A 13486-nucleotide genomic window follows, 5' to 3' on the forward strand; every position below is an offset into this window, starting at 1 on the left:
GGTGACACTGTGGTGGCCGGGAGCGGCCACTGCACTCCAGTCTGGGCGACAGAGTGAGACTCTAACTCAAATAAAAATAAAAAATTAAAAGCAAGTGGCTATGGGGAAAAAAATGAAATGACTTCTTTAGAAGAAAGAATTTTAAAGTATGAGATAGCAAGGAGTCAGTTTTATCTTAGGCAAAATTCATTTCAATATTTTCCATTAGCTGGGCACGGTGGCTCATGCCTATAATCCCAGCACTTTGGGAGGTTGAGGTGAGGGGATTGCCTGAGCCTACTGGTTCGAGACCAGCCTAGACAACTTCGCAAGACCTCATCTCTACAATAAATAAATAAAAAAAATTTAGCCGGGCATGGTGGTGCATGCCTGTAGTCCCAGATACTTGGAAGGCTAAGGCAGAAGGATCGCCTGAGCCCAGCAGATTGAGGCTACGGTGGCCATGAGCATGACACTGTACTCCAGTCTGGGCGACAGAGTGAGACTCCGACTCTCTCTCTCTCCCTCTCTCCCTCTCTCTCTCTCTCTCTATATATATATATTTCCCCCCAACAGAACTAGAATGCAGAGTCTGTGATTTAGAAATGCCAAAGATTAAAAAAAAAACTCTTAGATTTTAACTATTTTAATCTATTCTGAAGCATGTACAACTGTGCAATTATAACCTAAAATAAAGCCAAAAAGACTAAAGTTTCAAATAATACTCTTTACCAACATTTGACAGAGAGATTTAGAAGATATCTAACTTTGAACTAGATTAAACCATTTATATCTGATACCCATGACCAATCATTTATTGTCTTCATGATTTCCATTCTCACAAAAATTTTATAATCTCAAACATTTCTTGAAAGTAGCAAAAAGAAAAAAACTGTAAAATACTCTGCAGAGTACAAATTGCTCTATAAAGTGATCACTATCAGAAACGGAGAGAAGGAGAAAAATACTGTGTATACAGAATAAAAAGAACCACAAAACAGGAACTGTAATTGTTAAAAGTAACTCTTGGGCAAGGGGACTGAGGACAGGGTGCATGCAGTGGCTCCTCCTATGTCTGCCCGTCTATGCAGGCAACGCCCAGACTAGGACAGGACTTTTCTCTCCCAGTCCTCTGGAGGCATAATTTTTTAAAGTCTGCAGAGCACCCAAACAGACAAGGACCTGGCTCTGCAAAAGCAATAGTGCACTCCTCTGACATCGCATCATTTAGTGTTAGGTTGCCCAAGTAAACATGCAGCACAAGTTCTCTAAGTGAATCAGAAACAAAAGACACTAGGATTTCTTAGTGAGTTAGAACCCTTACAAGCACATGATGACTTTGCCAACTAAACATCAAATAAAATTTTTCTAGGAAATTCACATTTCAATGTGAAGAAAAAAATATTTAATTGCATAAATGAAAAACTCAAAACTCAGTTTCTCACTCTTGGTTGTTGAAGGTCTGCAGAATTAGAGATGTGGCACCTGTTAAGTGATTCCAAGGTCACCTGACATCTGTAATAACAACAAAGTGCCCTGAATACAAGGAGGGTGGGGCAAAAATCTGGGATTTATTTATTTAAAAACTGTGTATTTAGTCTTACAAAATTTTAATGTTTAAACTTCAATCACCTTCAAAGTACTCTTCATTTGATGTAATACATCTATCAAGACACTTTTTCCACGGCTCAAAACAGTTTTTGAACTTACCAATTTTGATGTCTTTTAGTGTTTCTGCCATTTTTTTGTTTCACCTCTTCCACATCAGCAAAATGTTTCCCTTTGAGAACTTTTTCGTTCAGAAAAAAAAAAGTCGTTCAGGGAAAGACAGGGTGAATAAGGAGGGTGGGGCACTGGGGTCATGCTGTTTTTGGTCAGACTGCTGAACACTCAGCACAGTGTAGGCAGGTGCATAGTGGAAGAACAAGTCACCTGTTTGCCACCACTTGGGATGTTTCTTCTGCAAATCATGGCGCAACCTTCTAAAGATAAGAATGTGGGTTGACCATTTGATCTGGAGAAAAATACTCCAAGTGGGGCTCACCCTCCAAAAGATAATTCCAGGTTTTTTTTGATCCCCCCTCATATAGGTACAGTTAGCTCTGAAAACATGAATCTAGCCAAGTATTATAGTTTCCGCTCTACAGGATTAATAACTTCCTTATCTTTTCCCTAATAATCTACCTATCTGGGAAGAGAAATCTCAAAATAACAAGTAAAACACTGACAGTGTTTTGTTTTTTTTGTTTTGTCGCCCAGACTGGAATGCAGTGGCCGCTCCCGGCCACCGCAGCCTCGACCTGCTGGGCTCTGGCGATCCTTCCACCTCAGCCTTCCAAGTAGCCGGAATTACAGGCATGTGCTACCACGCCTGGCTGATTTTTTGATTTATTGTAGAGATGAGGTCTCGCTGTCCAGGCGGGTCTCTAACCCACAGGCTCAGGCAATCCACTCACCTCAGCCTCCCAAAGGCGTGGGATTACAGGCTGAGCCACCAAGCCCAGCAACAGTGTTTCTTTAAAACAATTTTGGTATTTTCAAGCTTGGATTTAACAAGTTTCACATTTAGAAATCTACTCTGGGAGTTAGATACAAGGCAACTATTAAAATTAGTAAGCTGCATGCTGTCAAATCCCTGAACTAAAATTTATCTAATGCCACAAAACATTGATATCAAATCTCTGAACACACTGTATTGTATAATTAAAAACCCCACTGTGGCTGCTGTCATAGTAACAAACGTGAAATTACTATAAGACCTAACCACTATGACAATAGCTCTTTTAAAATACATCCTCAAACACAAAAGAAATAACAAATAATGACAATTGTGTTTGCTAACCTAATAGGAGACCACAGTTAAGAACTAGTTTTATAATAACTCAAAATTGGCTTAGATAGCCATGGGATTTAAAGAAAGAAACAAAAACAAAAAAAAGCTTAGCTCTAAAATGTATGAGGAAAATTACATAAAAGACCCATATAGATCTACAGTCAAAATATGACTACTGCATTTTTTTTAAGAGAGAATGCCAACTAAAATATAAAATAATTTAAAACAAGGTAACTAGAGCTTAGAATTAGGAACTCAGGGTAAAAGTTTGACTTGTTTTTTTTTTGTAACCTCAAAAAGGACTTATACTATAAAAAAGGAAGTATTTATTTCAATAAACAGAAATCAAACTACTGATTTAAAGATCAGAACAATTTTAATCAGTTTATAATATGACTTAAAAATACGTTAAGCAGGCCGGACTTGGTGGCTCAGCCTGTACTCCCAGCACTTTGGGAGGCCAAGGTGAGTGGACTGCCTGAGCCCGCGGATTCGAGACCCACCTGGGCAACTTGGCGAGACCTCATCTCTACAATACATCAAAAATTAGCCAGGCGTGGTAGCGCGCACCTATAGTTTCAGCTATAGTTTCAGCTACTTGGAAGGTTGAGGCGGAAGGATCGCCAGAGCCCAGCAGGTTGAGGCTGCGGTGACTGGAGTGAGATTCCAACTCAAAAAAAAAAAAAAATACATTAAGCAGAGGTATATAGTTAACACTCATACCCACGGTTCTGCACTCAAGGATTCAACCAACCACAAATCAAAAATATTCTGAGAAGTAAAAAAAAAAATGCAAATTTTAAAATACAGTATAACCACTATTTGCATAGCATTTGTATTGTATTAGATATTATAAATAATCTAGAGACTTAAAGTATATGAGAGGGTGTGCAAAGGTTATATGCAAATACTATGCAACTTTATATAGGAAGCTTGAGCATCTGTGGATTTTGATGTCCACACCAAGTGGGGAGGACTGTCACGGAATGAATCCCCTGTGGATACAGAGGGGCAACTGTATTTGAATTAGGTTCAAAATATACTTTTTTTTGTTTTTGAGTTGGAATCTCACTCTGTCACCCAGACTGGAGTGCAGTGGCCACTCCCGGCCACCGCAGCCTCAACCAGCTAGGCTCAGGCGATCCTTCCACCTCAGCCTTCCAAGTAGCTGGAACTACAGGCGCGCGCTACCACGCCCAGCTCATTTTGATTTATTATAGAGATGAGCTCTTGCCAAGTTGCCCAGGCGGGTAATTCACTCACCTTAGTCTCCCAAAGGCGCAGGATTACAGGCTGAGCCACCGAGCCCGGCTAAAACATACTTTAATTAGGTCAGGCACAGTGGCTCAAGCCAGTAATCACAGTACCTTGGGAGGCCAAGGCGAGAGGATTGCCTGAGTCCAGGGATTCGAGACCAGCCTGGGCAACTTGGTGAGGCTCCTTCTCTACGATAAATCAAAAAATTAGCCGGGCATGGTGGCACTTGCCTGTGGTCCCAGCTAGTAGTTGGAAGGCTGAGGCAGAAAGATCGTCTGAGTCTAGCAGGTTGAGGTTGCAGTGGCCGTAAGCATGTCACTGCACTCCAGCCTGAGCAAAAGAGTAAGACTTTGACTCAAAATATATATTTTGAGTCAAAGTATATATATATATATATATATATATATATATATATACTTTAATTCATCAGAACCAACTCAGCAGAACCTCACTATAATTTTCATTACTATAGAACAAAGCTTGCTATTTCATTTTGTATGAACATCCAAGATTTAATCAAAGAAACAACACAACCTCATTTAAAAAGGTGAACACACAACAAGATGCACCCATAAGGTAAATAATGGGTACAACACAATATTAGGACTCTACTGTAGTTCTACTCTGGAATTTAATGATCTACTAAGAACTATAAAAACCTGATATATGAGTTATCATTAAATCATGGGAACATCTAAAAAATTTCATTTCATAACCAGAGTATACAGGAAGAAATGGGAAGAAGGAAACACTAAATCAAATCAAATCACTTTGGTAATTCAATGCAATCCAACTAATGGTGCTTTTTTTTATTTTTATTTTTTTGAGTTGGAATCTCACTCTGTCACCCAGGCTAGAGTGCAGTGGCACACTTATGGTGACCGTAGTCTGGATCTGCTGGGTTCAGGTGATCCTTCAGCCTCAGTCTTCCAAGTAGCTGGAACTATGGGTACGCGTCACTACAACTGGCTAATTTTTTAATTATTGTAGAGATGAGGTCTCACCAAGTTGTCCAGGCTGGTCTCGAACCTGTGGGCTCAGGCAATCCTCTCACCTCGGCCTCCCAAAGTGCTGGGATTATAGGCGTGAGCTACCACACCCGGTCTTACTGGTGTTTTTGCACAGAGAAAAAAAATAGCACCTTTCCAGCAAAACTGTACAGTCACATACATAATCACATTCAAAAATTTGCCCTCATTACAATCATCTTATAAGCCAATCATCAAATGTTTTCAATATATTGCAAGCTATATAATATCAAGTCAAAATACAAGGTTTAATGCTATTTTATAAATAAAGATTCCTCATACCAACTCTCATGTTCTCGCAGGCACCAGCATGAGAGAAGCAGCAGCTGAAACGCCTGAAAGAGAGGTGAGTGGTAAACAGCAAGGCTGGTCCAGCTGAAACTATGTCCACTCCCTAATTCTTATTGTCTGTTATTCACTGTGTTGTTTTTCTGTTATACACACGCCCTGGGGCCAAAACCATGAAAAGAAGCCAAATTAAATGGGCAAAAAAGAAGTCTTATCCCCTGCTCGTGATGCTATTTTTCTTTTTATTGGAATAAAAAAGACTGCCAAGTTCTGACTCACTATAGTAATTTCGCTGCCAGATAAAAGTAGTATTTTGTCCTTTAAACATCTGTCCTCCTTGCCAATTTTACCTCCAACCAGGCAGTGTGTACAATTACCGAACAAATATCAAATCACAGTAAAATAAAGAACACTAATTACTTTTATTATACGATAAAAAAGCCAGTAACTATAGGAAATTTCCCTGGCAAGAGACAGAAGCCAGAATGTACTTTTTAGTACAATACACCCCAGAGAACCTCTGTAATACTGAGTATTTAAAACACAAACAAAACATGGCATCAGCTCTCTAAGCACCAAACAATGTTGCACAGAACAGATACATATGTCTTAAATACATAACACTGTTAAAATATTCAAAATTTCTGAATGATGATAAAGTATTCTAGTAATGATGTGGTAATAGATCTCCTAGTACCTTTAACATTTAACTCTTTTTTTCTGTATCTAAAGCTTTATTTCATCTTTATGATTTGAAGCTATGGTATTGCTCCCTGAACTGGCAACAGTGACTGATTGCACTGGATTTCTAAAAACAAAAGTGTGTTGAAATCATTTATGGATATAGAGGAGATGGCTAAGCATCTTGCTTCTAAGTGCACTTTACCAAGCTCCTCAACATCATTTGGAAACCTGTTAGAAGGGGAGAATCTATATAGGAAGGCATATAAGCAGCCAACAAACATGGAAAAATGCTCAGCATCACTAATCATCAGAGAAATGCAAATCAAAACTACAATGAGATACCATCTCACACGGGTCAGGATGGCTATCATTAAAAAGTTAAAAAACAGCAGGTGCTGACGAGACTGTGAAGAAAAGGGACCGCTACACAAGACTGATAAGAATGTAAGCTTATTCAACCTTGGGGAAAGCAGTTTGGACATTTCTCAAAAAACTAAAATTAGATTTACCATTCGACCCAGCAATTCCATTCCTGGGAATATCACCAAAGGAACACAATCACTTACCAGAAAGACACCTGCACACATATGTTTACTGCAGCACAACTCACAATAGCAAAAACATGAAACCAAACCAGATGTCCATCAAAGACGGACTGGATAAAGAAAATGTGGTACAAGCCAGGCTCGGTGGCTCAGCCTGAATCCCGCGCCTTTGGGAGGCTGAGGTGAGTGGATTGCCTGAGCCCGCGGATTCGAGACCCGCCTGGGCAACTTGGCGAGACCTCATCTCTACAATAAATCAAAAAATTAGCCGGGCGTGGTAGCGCGCGCCTGTAGTTCCAGTTACTCGGAAGGCTGAGGCGGAAGGATCGCCAGAGCCCAGCAGGTCGAGGCTGCAGTGGCCGGGAGTGGCCACTGCACTCCAGTCTGGGCGACAGAGTGAGACTCCAACTCAAAAAAAAAGAAAAAGAAAAAGAAAATGTGGTACATGCGGAATACTACACAGCCATAAAGAACAAAATCATGTCATCTACAGCAACGTGGATGCAGCTGGAGACCATCATTCTAAGTGAGTTATCACAGAAACAAAGCACTGAATACCACATGTTGTCACTCATAAATGGGCACTAAACATTGGGCACACAGGCACAAGAACAGATACAACAGATGCTGGGCAAGGCTAAAGGAGGGAAGGGGAATAAGGGATACAAAATCACCCACTGGGTACCATGCCCACTGTTGGGAGGGAGAAACTTCACCTTCACACAACATACTTATGTAGCATATCTTCACATGTACCCCCACGATTCTAAAATTTAAATAAATAATAGGGAAGTAAAAAAAAAAAAAGAAAAGAAAAAGAAAGGGAGAATCTCGACCGCTATCCCAGACCTACTGAATCAGAATCTGCATTTTTTTTTTTTTTTTGCTACTTGGAAGGCTGAGGCGGAAGGATCGCCGGAGCCCAGCAGGTCGAGGCTGCGGTGGCCGGGAGCGGCCACTGCACTCCAGTCTGGGTGACAGTGAGACTCCAACTCAAAAAAAAAAAAAAATGAATTACTATAGATTTCAAAATGCACAAAAAACTAAAACAATTTTTAAAGCATGAATTAATGCTGTATACAATAACACAGATAAATCTCACAGACGTAATGAACAGTGCAAGAAACATATTCTGTATGAGTTCATTTTTATAAGGTTTAAGAACAGGCAACACTAATCTATGGTGACACCAGCCAGAATAGCTGTTGCCTGCAAGGAAAAGGGACGGCTGACTGGGAAGGGCACTAGGGAGTTCCAAGGCAAAGGAAATGTTCTATATCTTAATATGGAAAATGTTTACCACAGATATGTGCATATGTAACAATTCATCTAGCTGTTCACTTAGTGAACATTCCCTGTACACTTATGTATATTATGTTACATCAACTGGAAAAAAATTTAACATATTTATTTCCAAGTGCCTTCTAAGTTTCAAATGCAAATTTAAGAAAACTGTAGCATATTACAACTACATGTGTTACATGTGCCCACACTAATATTAACTTCCAAGAATTCCTCATTATTTAGTACTTCAATGAAATCACTTCTGAATCAAAGTAAGTCACTAATATATACAGGAAAAGTTAATAAAAATAAGAGCATCTAACATTTATAGAGGATTTATTATATACCAAGCACTTTACTTTCATTATCTCATTTAAATCCCCACAACAATGTTAAGAAATAACTACTGTTATTATTCCCACTTTACAGATAAAGAATTCAAAGATTAGGTCAAGATCACTGCCCAAGCTCACACAGATAACAATGAGCTAATCTATAACAAGAATAGCTGAAAAGCAAACTCTCAGTCAACTTCTCAGTTGTTTGTATTAGGGTAATATAAAAATCAACCACAAAGTTCCACATAACAAAGCATAAACAGAAAATATAACCTAAATTCAATAATATAACCAGTATATAGATTTTTTTCTCTTAACTAAGATTTTAAAAGGCACATCACTAACTCAGGAATTGTAGTCCCTCCTCACATTCCAACTGATATATAGCAGAACAAAATGTTCATTGGGTAGTTTTTTATCATCTCTGGCCATCAAAATACATCACACAGCAAAGCGACTAATCAACTGTGAATCAAGACAGGCACAACCCTAACTTCAGTTTTTACTCCAGTTCATTCAGGAGTCCTTGCAATTTGGCCATACTAATAGGAGGCATGCCCAGGATTAGGGTGGAAAAATATTTAAACGTGTTCTCAAACAGGCTTCCTTATTTTCTAAACACTGTATTATGAGGGTAAGTTAGTAGAGGACTACACTGGAGTAGTATAGCAAATGAACCATCAAGCATGCTACTGCATTCTGCATTAGATGAAGAATCTGAGCACTGGAATTCACATTCTCAGAAGATGAAAACCAAATAACTATACCGTTCACAATTTACAACTGGTCTTCCTTGAGAAGTACGCAAGAAACAAACTGGGCTAAGATTCTGAAAAAAAGTTTGTCCCAAAATTATTTGAGGCAGGGAAGGAAGGATAGGGGAAGAAAGATACACTAAAGTTTCTCAAAAATTTTGCTCCAAAGATTTTACAGTATGTTTTGGGCAAATATATTTTCATTTTTGGGGGGCTGCCAGCAAGTCTGCAAAGCAATGACTCCAAAACACTAGAAATCAGATAAAACTCTTAAAAGAATAGCAGAAAAAAGTGATATACTCTAAATGCATTTAAAGTCTATAATAATAATATAACAGAAACACAATAAAATCATATCAAAACAAAAGAGTAAAATGAAAATATCCCTATTCAAACAAGCAATTCATCGCTGCAAAACAATTTGTTTCAGATAAAATTCTGATTTTGCTCTCAGTTTAAAAAGTTATTAAAACAATAAATCAGCCCTTACAGGCAAGACCAAACAGTAAGACAATTTTACATATTTATCAAAAGATCATTCAAAGAAAACTTACCAAGCCCCCAACGTGTATATGCTTGTGCTTCGGAGGGAAAGCAGAGAAGCAACTTTCTGTACTTACACTGGAGTTCACTTCTGTGCTAAAAACACATCTCGACAGTCCCGCACGTAATAAAGTCTGGACTAGCAATCTGCCTTTGGGTTGGGTTTTTCTCTTACAAGATAAGCTGTTAAGTCATGCCTTGATTTTAGATCTGCTAACATATGGAGTCTTCTAATGTAGCCTTCTCTCCGCCCCCCTGCCCCCCTATCCCTACTCTGCTCCACTCCCTCTGCACACACACACATACACACATACAAAAAAGGCACTGCAGGGCAGAAATTCCTCAGGTGCTCGCTAATGGAATTCCCAGGGTCTTGGAGCCGCTTCGGGGATCAAGAGATCTCACAGCCCCTGCTGGGGTAAGGAGCAGCGAGTCTGTTCCATTTAATCAAATACAGAATGAATTTTCAGCTCTATTCACTAGCTTGTCTCCAGGGCTCTCAAAAGGCACCAGGCAGCTAGAATCACACACATGTGGCTCTTTTAGGCAAGTATAATTAGTTTGATTTTAAAAAGCCACATTAATAATATCACCTCAGGACCATTATTCAGGGAACAGATGACAATGATACTGTATGTTTTAAGCCTGACAATGGGGGAAAGAGCACAAACAATGAGGGAAAACTTGAAGGATTATAAAAAAAAAAAAAAAAACCAACAAACCAGTTTTTCATTTAATTGTAATCCAAAATTTTTTAAGTGACATTAAGTATATTCCATACACCATCCCTTAATTTTCACAGGAAAGAATCAAATAAAACCCTTCTCCCCATGCTCTTGAAAGTGAATCAGTGCCAAATTTACAACAAAAATGTATCACACAGAATGTTTACATACAATACAAAATACAAAAATTTAAATCAAAACATTCTCCAATTCAAGCGAACCAAATTTCTTTTTTAAAAATCGCCAATTAAAAAAAAAAACTGCAAAAGCAAGTCCTTCAAAGCAACAAGACTCCAAATTTGGTTTCTAATCTAATTAATTTGTATTAAGTAGTAAATTCATTTAACTTTTAATGTGTTGTCTTATCTATACTTCTACATTGTATCACTGCTAATCACAAGCTGTTAGCTAATGTAATTATATGTTAAAACAACAAATTTTTCAATTATTTTTTATTTCCTATCCCCTCCTTGATTTCATAAGATATTTAATTCCTGAACTCATTTCCTTAACATTTTACTTAGAAAAAAATCACCAATTTTTAGCCTAAAATGCTCACAGAAGAAACATTTCTAGAGAAAACAATTTTTACTTCAACTTGTATTTGGACAAAACCACAAATGAAATAGTCTACAAAATCATGAAAGCATGTAAGCACAGTAAGAGGAAAGCATGAGAACTAGTCAACAAATTTTACCTGACCCTATGACAGAAGTTCCTACATACTACCTGCCTCTATATATACCTTGATGATCTGGGGGGGGAAGAAACTCAATTCCTTTCATGCAAAGTCAAACCACCTGCAAAGAAGGCAAGAAGTTAAGATCGAGGCAGAAGCCAACTTACTCAGGCTAGATCGGTATGCTCCAAGTCCTAAGGGTTCTTTGTACTAGAAAGCTTGAGAGTCAGAGCTGTTTAAGTACTTTGCACAGAAAAGGAGGTTGATGAGAACCATAGCAATCAATCAAAGCATCCAACATAGCATAGAACCTCTAGTAACTGATTTTCCTGGTTGACTAAATTATTCAAACAAAGACAGATTTCCCAAGCACTATATCCGAGTTTTTGCATGAAAGTTAAACAATATACATTTGTGTGTTTTTTAATAGAAATATAAATGTTTCTGTTCTACACACTGCCAAACATACACCCTGGGCACGTCTTTACAAAATGAAACAGGTTTTCTCTATCCTTCTCATATAACTTCAAGTATGAGGCAGTTCATTTCAACATGTGCATAACAGAGACTACAGTATTTGGAACTTCTCTGGATTCCTAAGAATGCTTTCTACTTAAGCACTAATTTTAAATTTCCAGAAATTTTCTAAAGGTTTTCTTTCATCTTACCCTAAAAGTTGAACTGTCCCCACATTTTCAGCTAAACATAGACTAACGGGGGGGAAAAAACCTATAAAATGGAATGTTTAGAATTATACTGAGAATAAGCTCATTTTATTCTCTAAATCCCTCCCCACCTTCTCCTTGGAGACACTCTCTATTAGATATGCCAAATGTCAGTTAGGAATCTGAGGGTTATGGTATCAGTGAAGCATGGAATCAAAATTAACTGACTCTTTCATCTTTACTGGCATAAGCCCGAGAATAAATCTCATGTTAGTTACCTTTTAATCCAAACTCCTGATTTTCAAGGTGTCTGATTTGGGACACAAAGGCTGACTTTCTGTTAAATAGGTCCCCTAAATTCTAGATCCCAATGGAAAGCAGCCGGCCCTCAAAGCACCTGCCACCCTCTGTCGTCCCGACCAGGAAGGGCAGGCATTCTGGAGAAGGGCTCTTTGGGAGAGCCTTCCACCTGATTTGGTGGGGTTAGGAAGAACAATGACGAGAAGGGCAAGAGAGTCTATCTAGCCCCCTCAGTGATTTATTACTCAAATTCCTAGATGTGGAGAGAAAGCAACAAAGGTCTGGAAGCTGCAGACTGAAATAAATAGCGAGCTGTAATGTATTTAGCAAATGATAATGCAATCCACAGAAAGCTTTACAGAGGAGAAGGAAAAAATACACTCCCCGGGGCTGGGAAGTCACTGAGTCTGTGAAGGCAGAGAAAGATACATTGTGCAGGAAAATTCTCTTGCTTCTCCCTGCACATAAATCACTGTCTCTCGCGAGCGCTCTGCGGGAATGAGGTTGAGAGGCGAGGGACCCGGCTCCCTTGGGAAAACGTGCGGGCGCCCCTCGTTCCGCGCTGCGGTGCACCTCACCTGCTCCAGCGGATCATCGTCAGGAAAGACTGCACCGTGTCACTGACACCTCACCCCGCCTCCTCCCACGAGGTGGCTCCGAGTCTCCTAGGACGCGGAACGTCGGAGTTCCCAGCTGGGCATCCATCAGTATCCCCCCACCGCACACTGCTCTGGACCCCCACGCCCTCCGGAGCCCGTGTCCGGGACTTCCCGCTCTCAAGCCACACGGCCCCCCAAGCCCCGTCTCCTCGCGCCACCCCGCCCCTCGACCCTGCCGTGGGACCCCCGCCCCGCACCTCTCCGCGGGGCTGGCTAAGCCTCCAGACCTCCTGCGCGGCAGCCGGCTCCGAAAGCCACCCCCAGGTCATCCCCCGCGCGCTAGCGGCGGCTACGGCGGCGGCGGCGGCTGCGATCCGAACGGGCCCCTCCATGCACCAGGCAGGGCAGCGGGAGGGCGCGGCGCCTCGCACGCCGAGGCAGGGGCGCTGGGGCGGGCGGGTGGACGGGAGGGAGCGGGGTCCCGGGTTTCCTCGCACCGAGCAGCTCCGGGCACCGGCGCTCAGGGGAGGGGAGCTGGGGGGCGGAGTCACCGGGGCGCGTCCCCGCGGCCGCGCTCCTCCCCGCCAAGGCGCGCGGGCGCGTAACCCGGCGGGCGCAGGGCAGACGAGGAACACGCGAGGAGCCGGGAGGAGGGAACCGGGAGCGACGGAGGCGGGCCGTAGAGGCCGCGGCTCCCGGCCGGCCCGCGCCCCGCCGGAGGGTGCGCGCGCAGCCTGCCAGATCAGCGGCAGGGAGACGGGCCGTACCAATCTTCCGGGGGGGACGCCCTGTGCAGGACCTTCTCCCGCCACCTGTCTGCTTGCTCTAAGAGAAAGCCACCCCAGGGGAGTACAGAAGAGTCTTTCCTTTGTTTAGGACAGGTGAAGGTGCGTGGCCTAGGTAAGTCACAGAGACTCCCGTAATGCCTGTACGCACTTTCCCCTCACCTTTGTGTCCCCGGGAGAGGCGGCTTTTCTGTCCCGT

The 13486-nt window shown here is 41.3% G+C and overlaps 1 protein-coding gene across 1 annotated transcript in view; it reads right to left on the bottom strand.

The window, feature by feature from the left end:
* Window positions 1-13000, bottom strand: part of CDON (cell adhesion associated, oncogene regulated) — a 96809-nt gene extending 83809 nt beyond the window's left edge. The window contains exon 1 of the mRNA XM_008068075.2: window positions 12760-13000. The gene's annotated coding sequence lies outside the window, so the exon portion shown is untranslated. The remainder of the gene's footprint in view (window positions 1-12759) is intronic.
* Between the last annotated feature and the right edge of the window lie 486 nt (window positions 13001-13486).

Source organism: Carlito syrichta, unplaced genomic scaffold, assembly GCF_000164805.1.
Source record: "Carlito syrichta isolate Samal-C Ts95f unplaced genomic scaffold, Tarsius_syrichta-2.0.1 Scaffold309859, whole genome shotgun sequence".
NCBI classification, from domain to species: domain Eukaryota; kingdom Metazoa; phylum Chordata; class Mammalia; order Primates; family Tarsiidae; genus Carlito; species Carlito syrichta.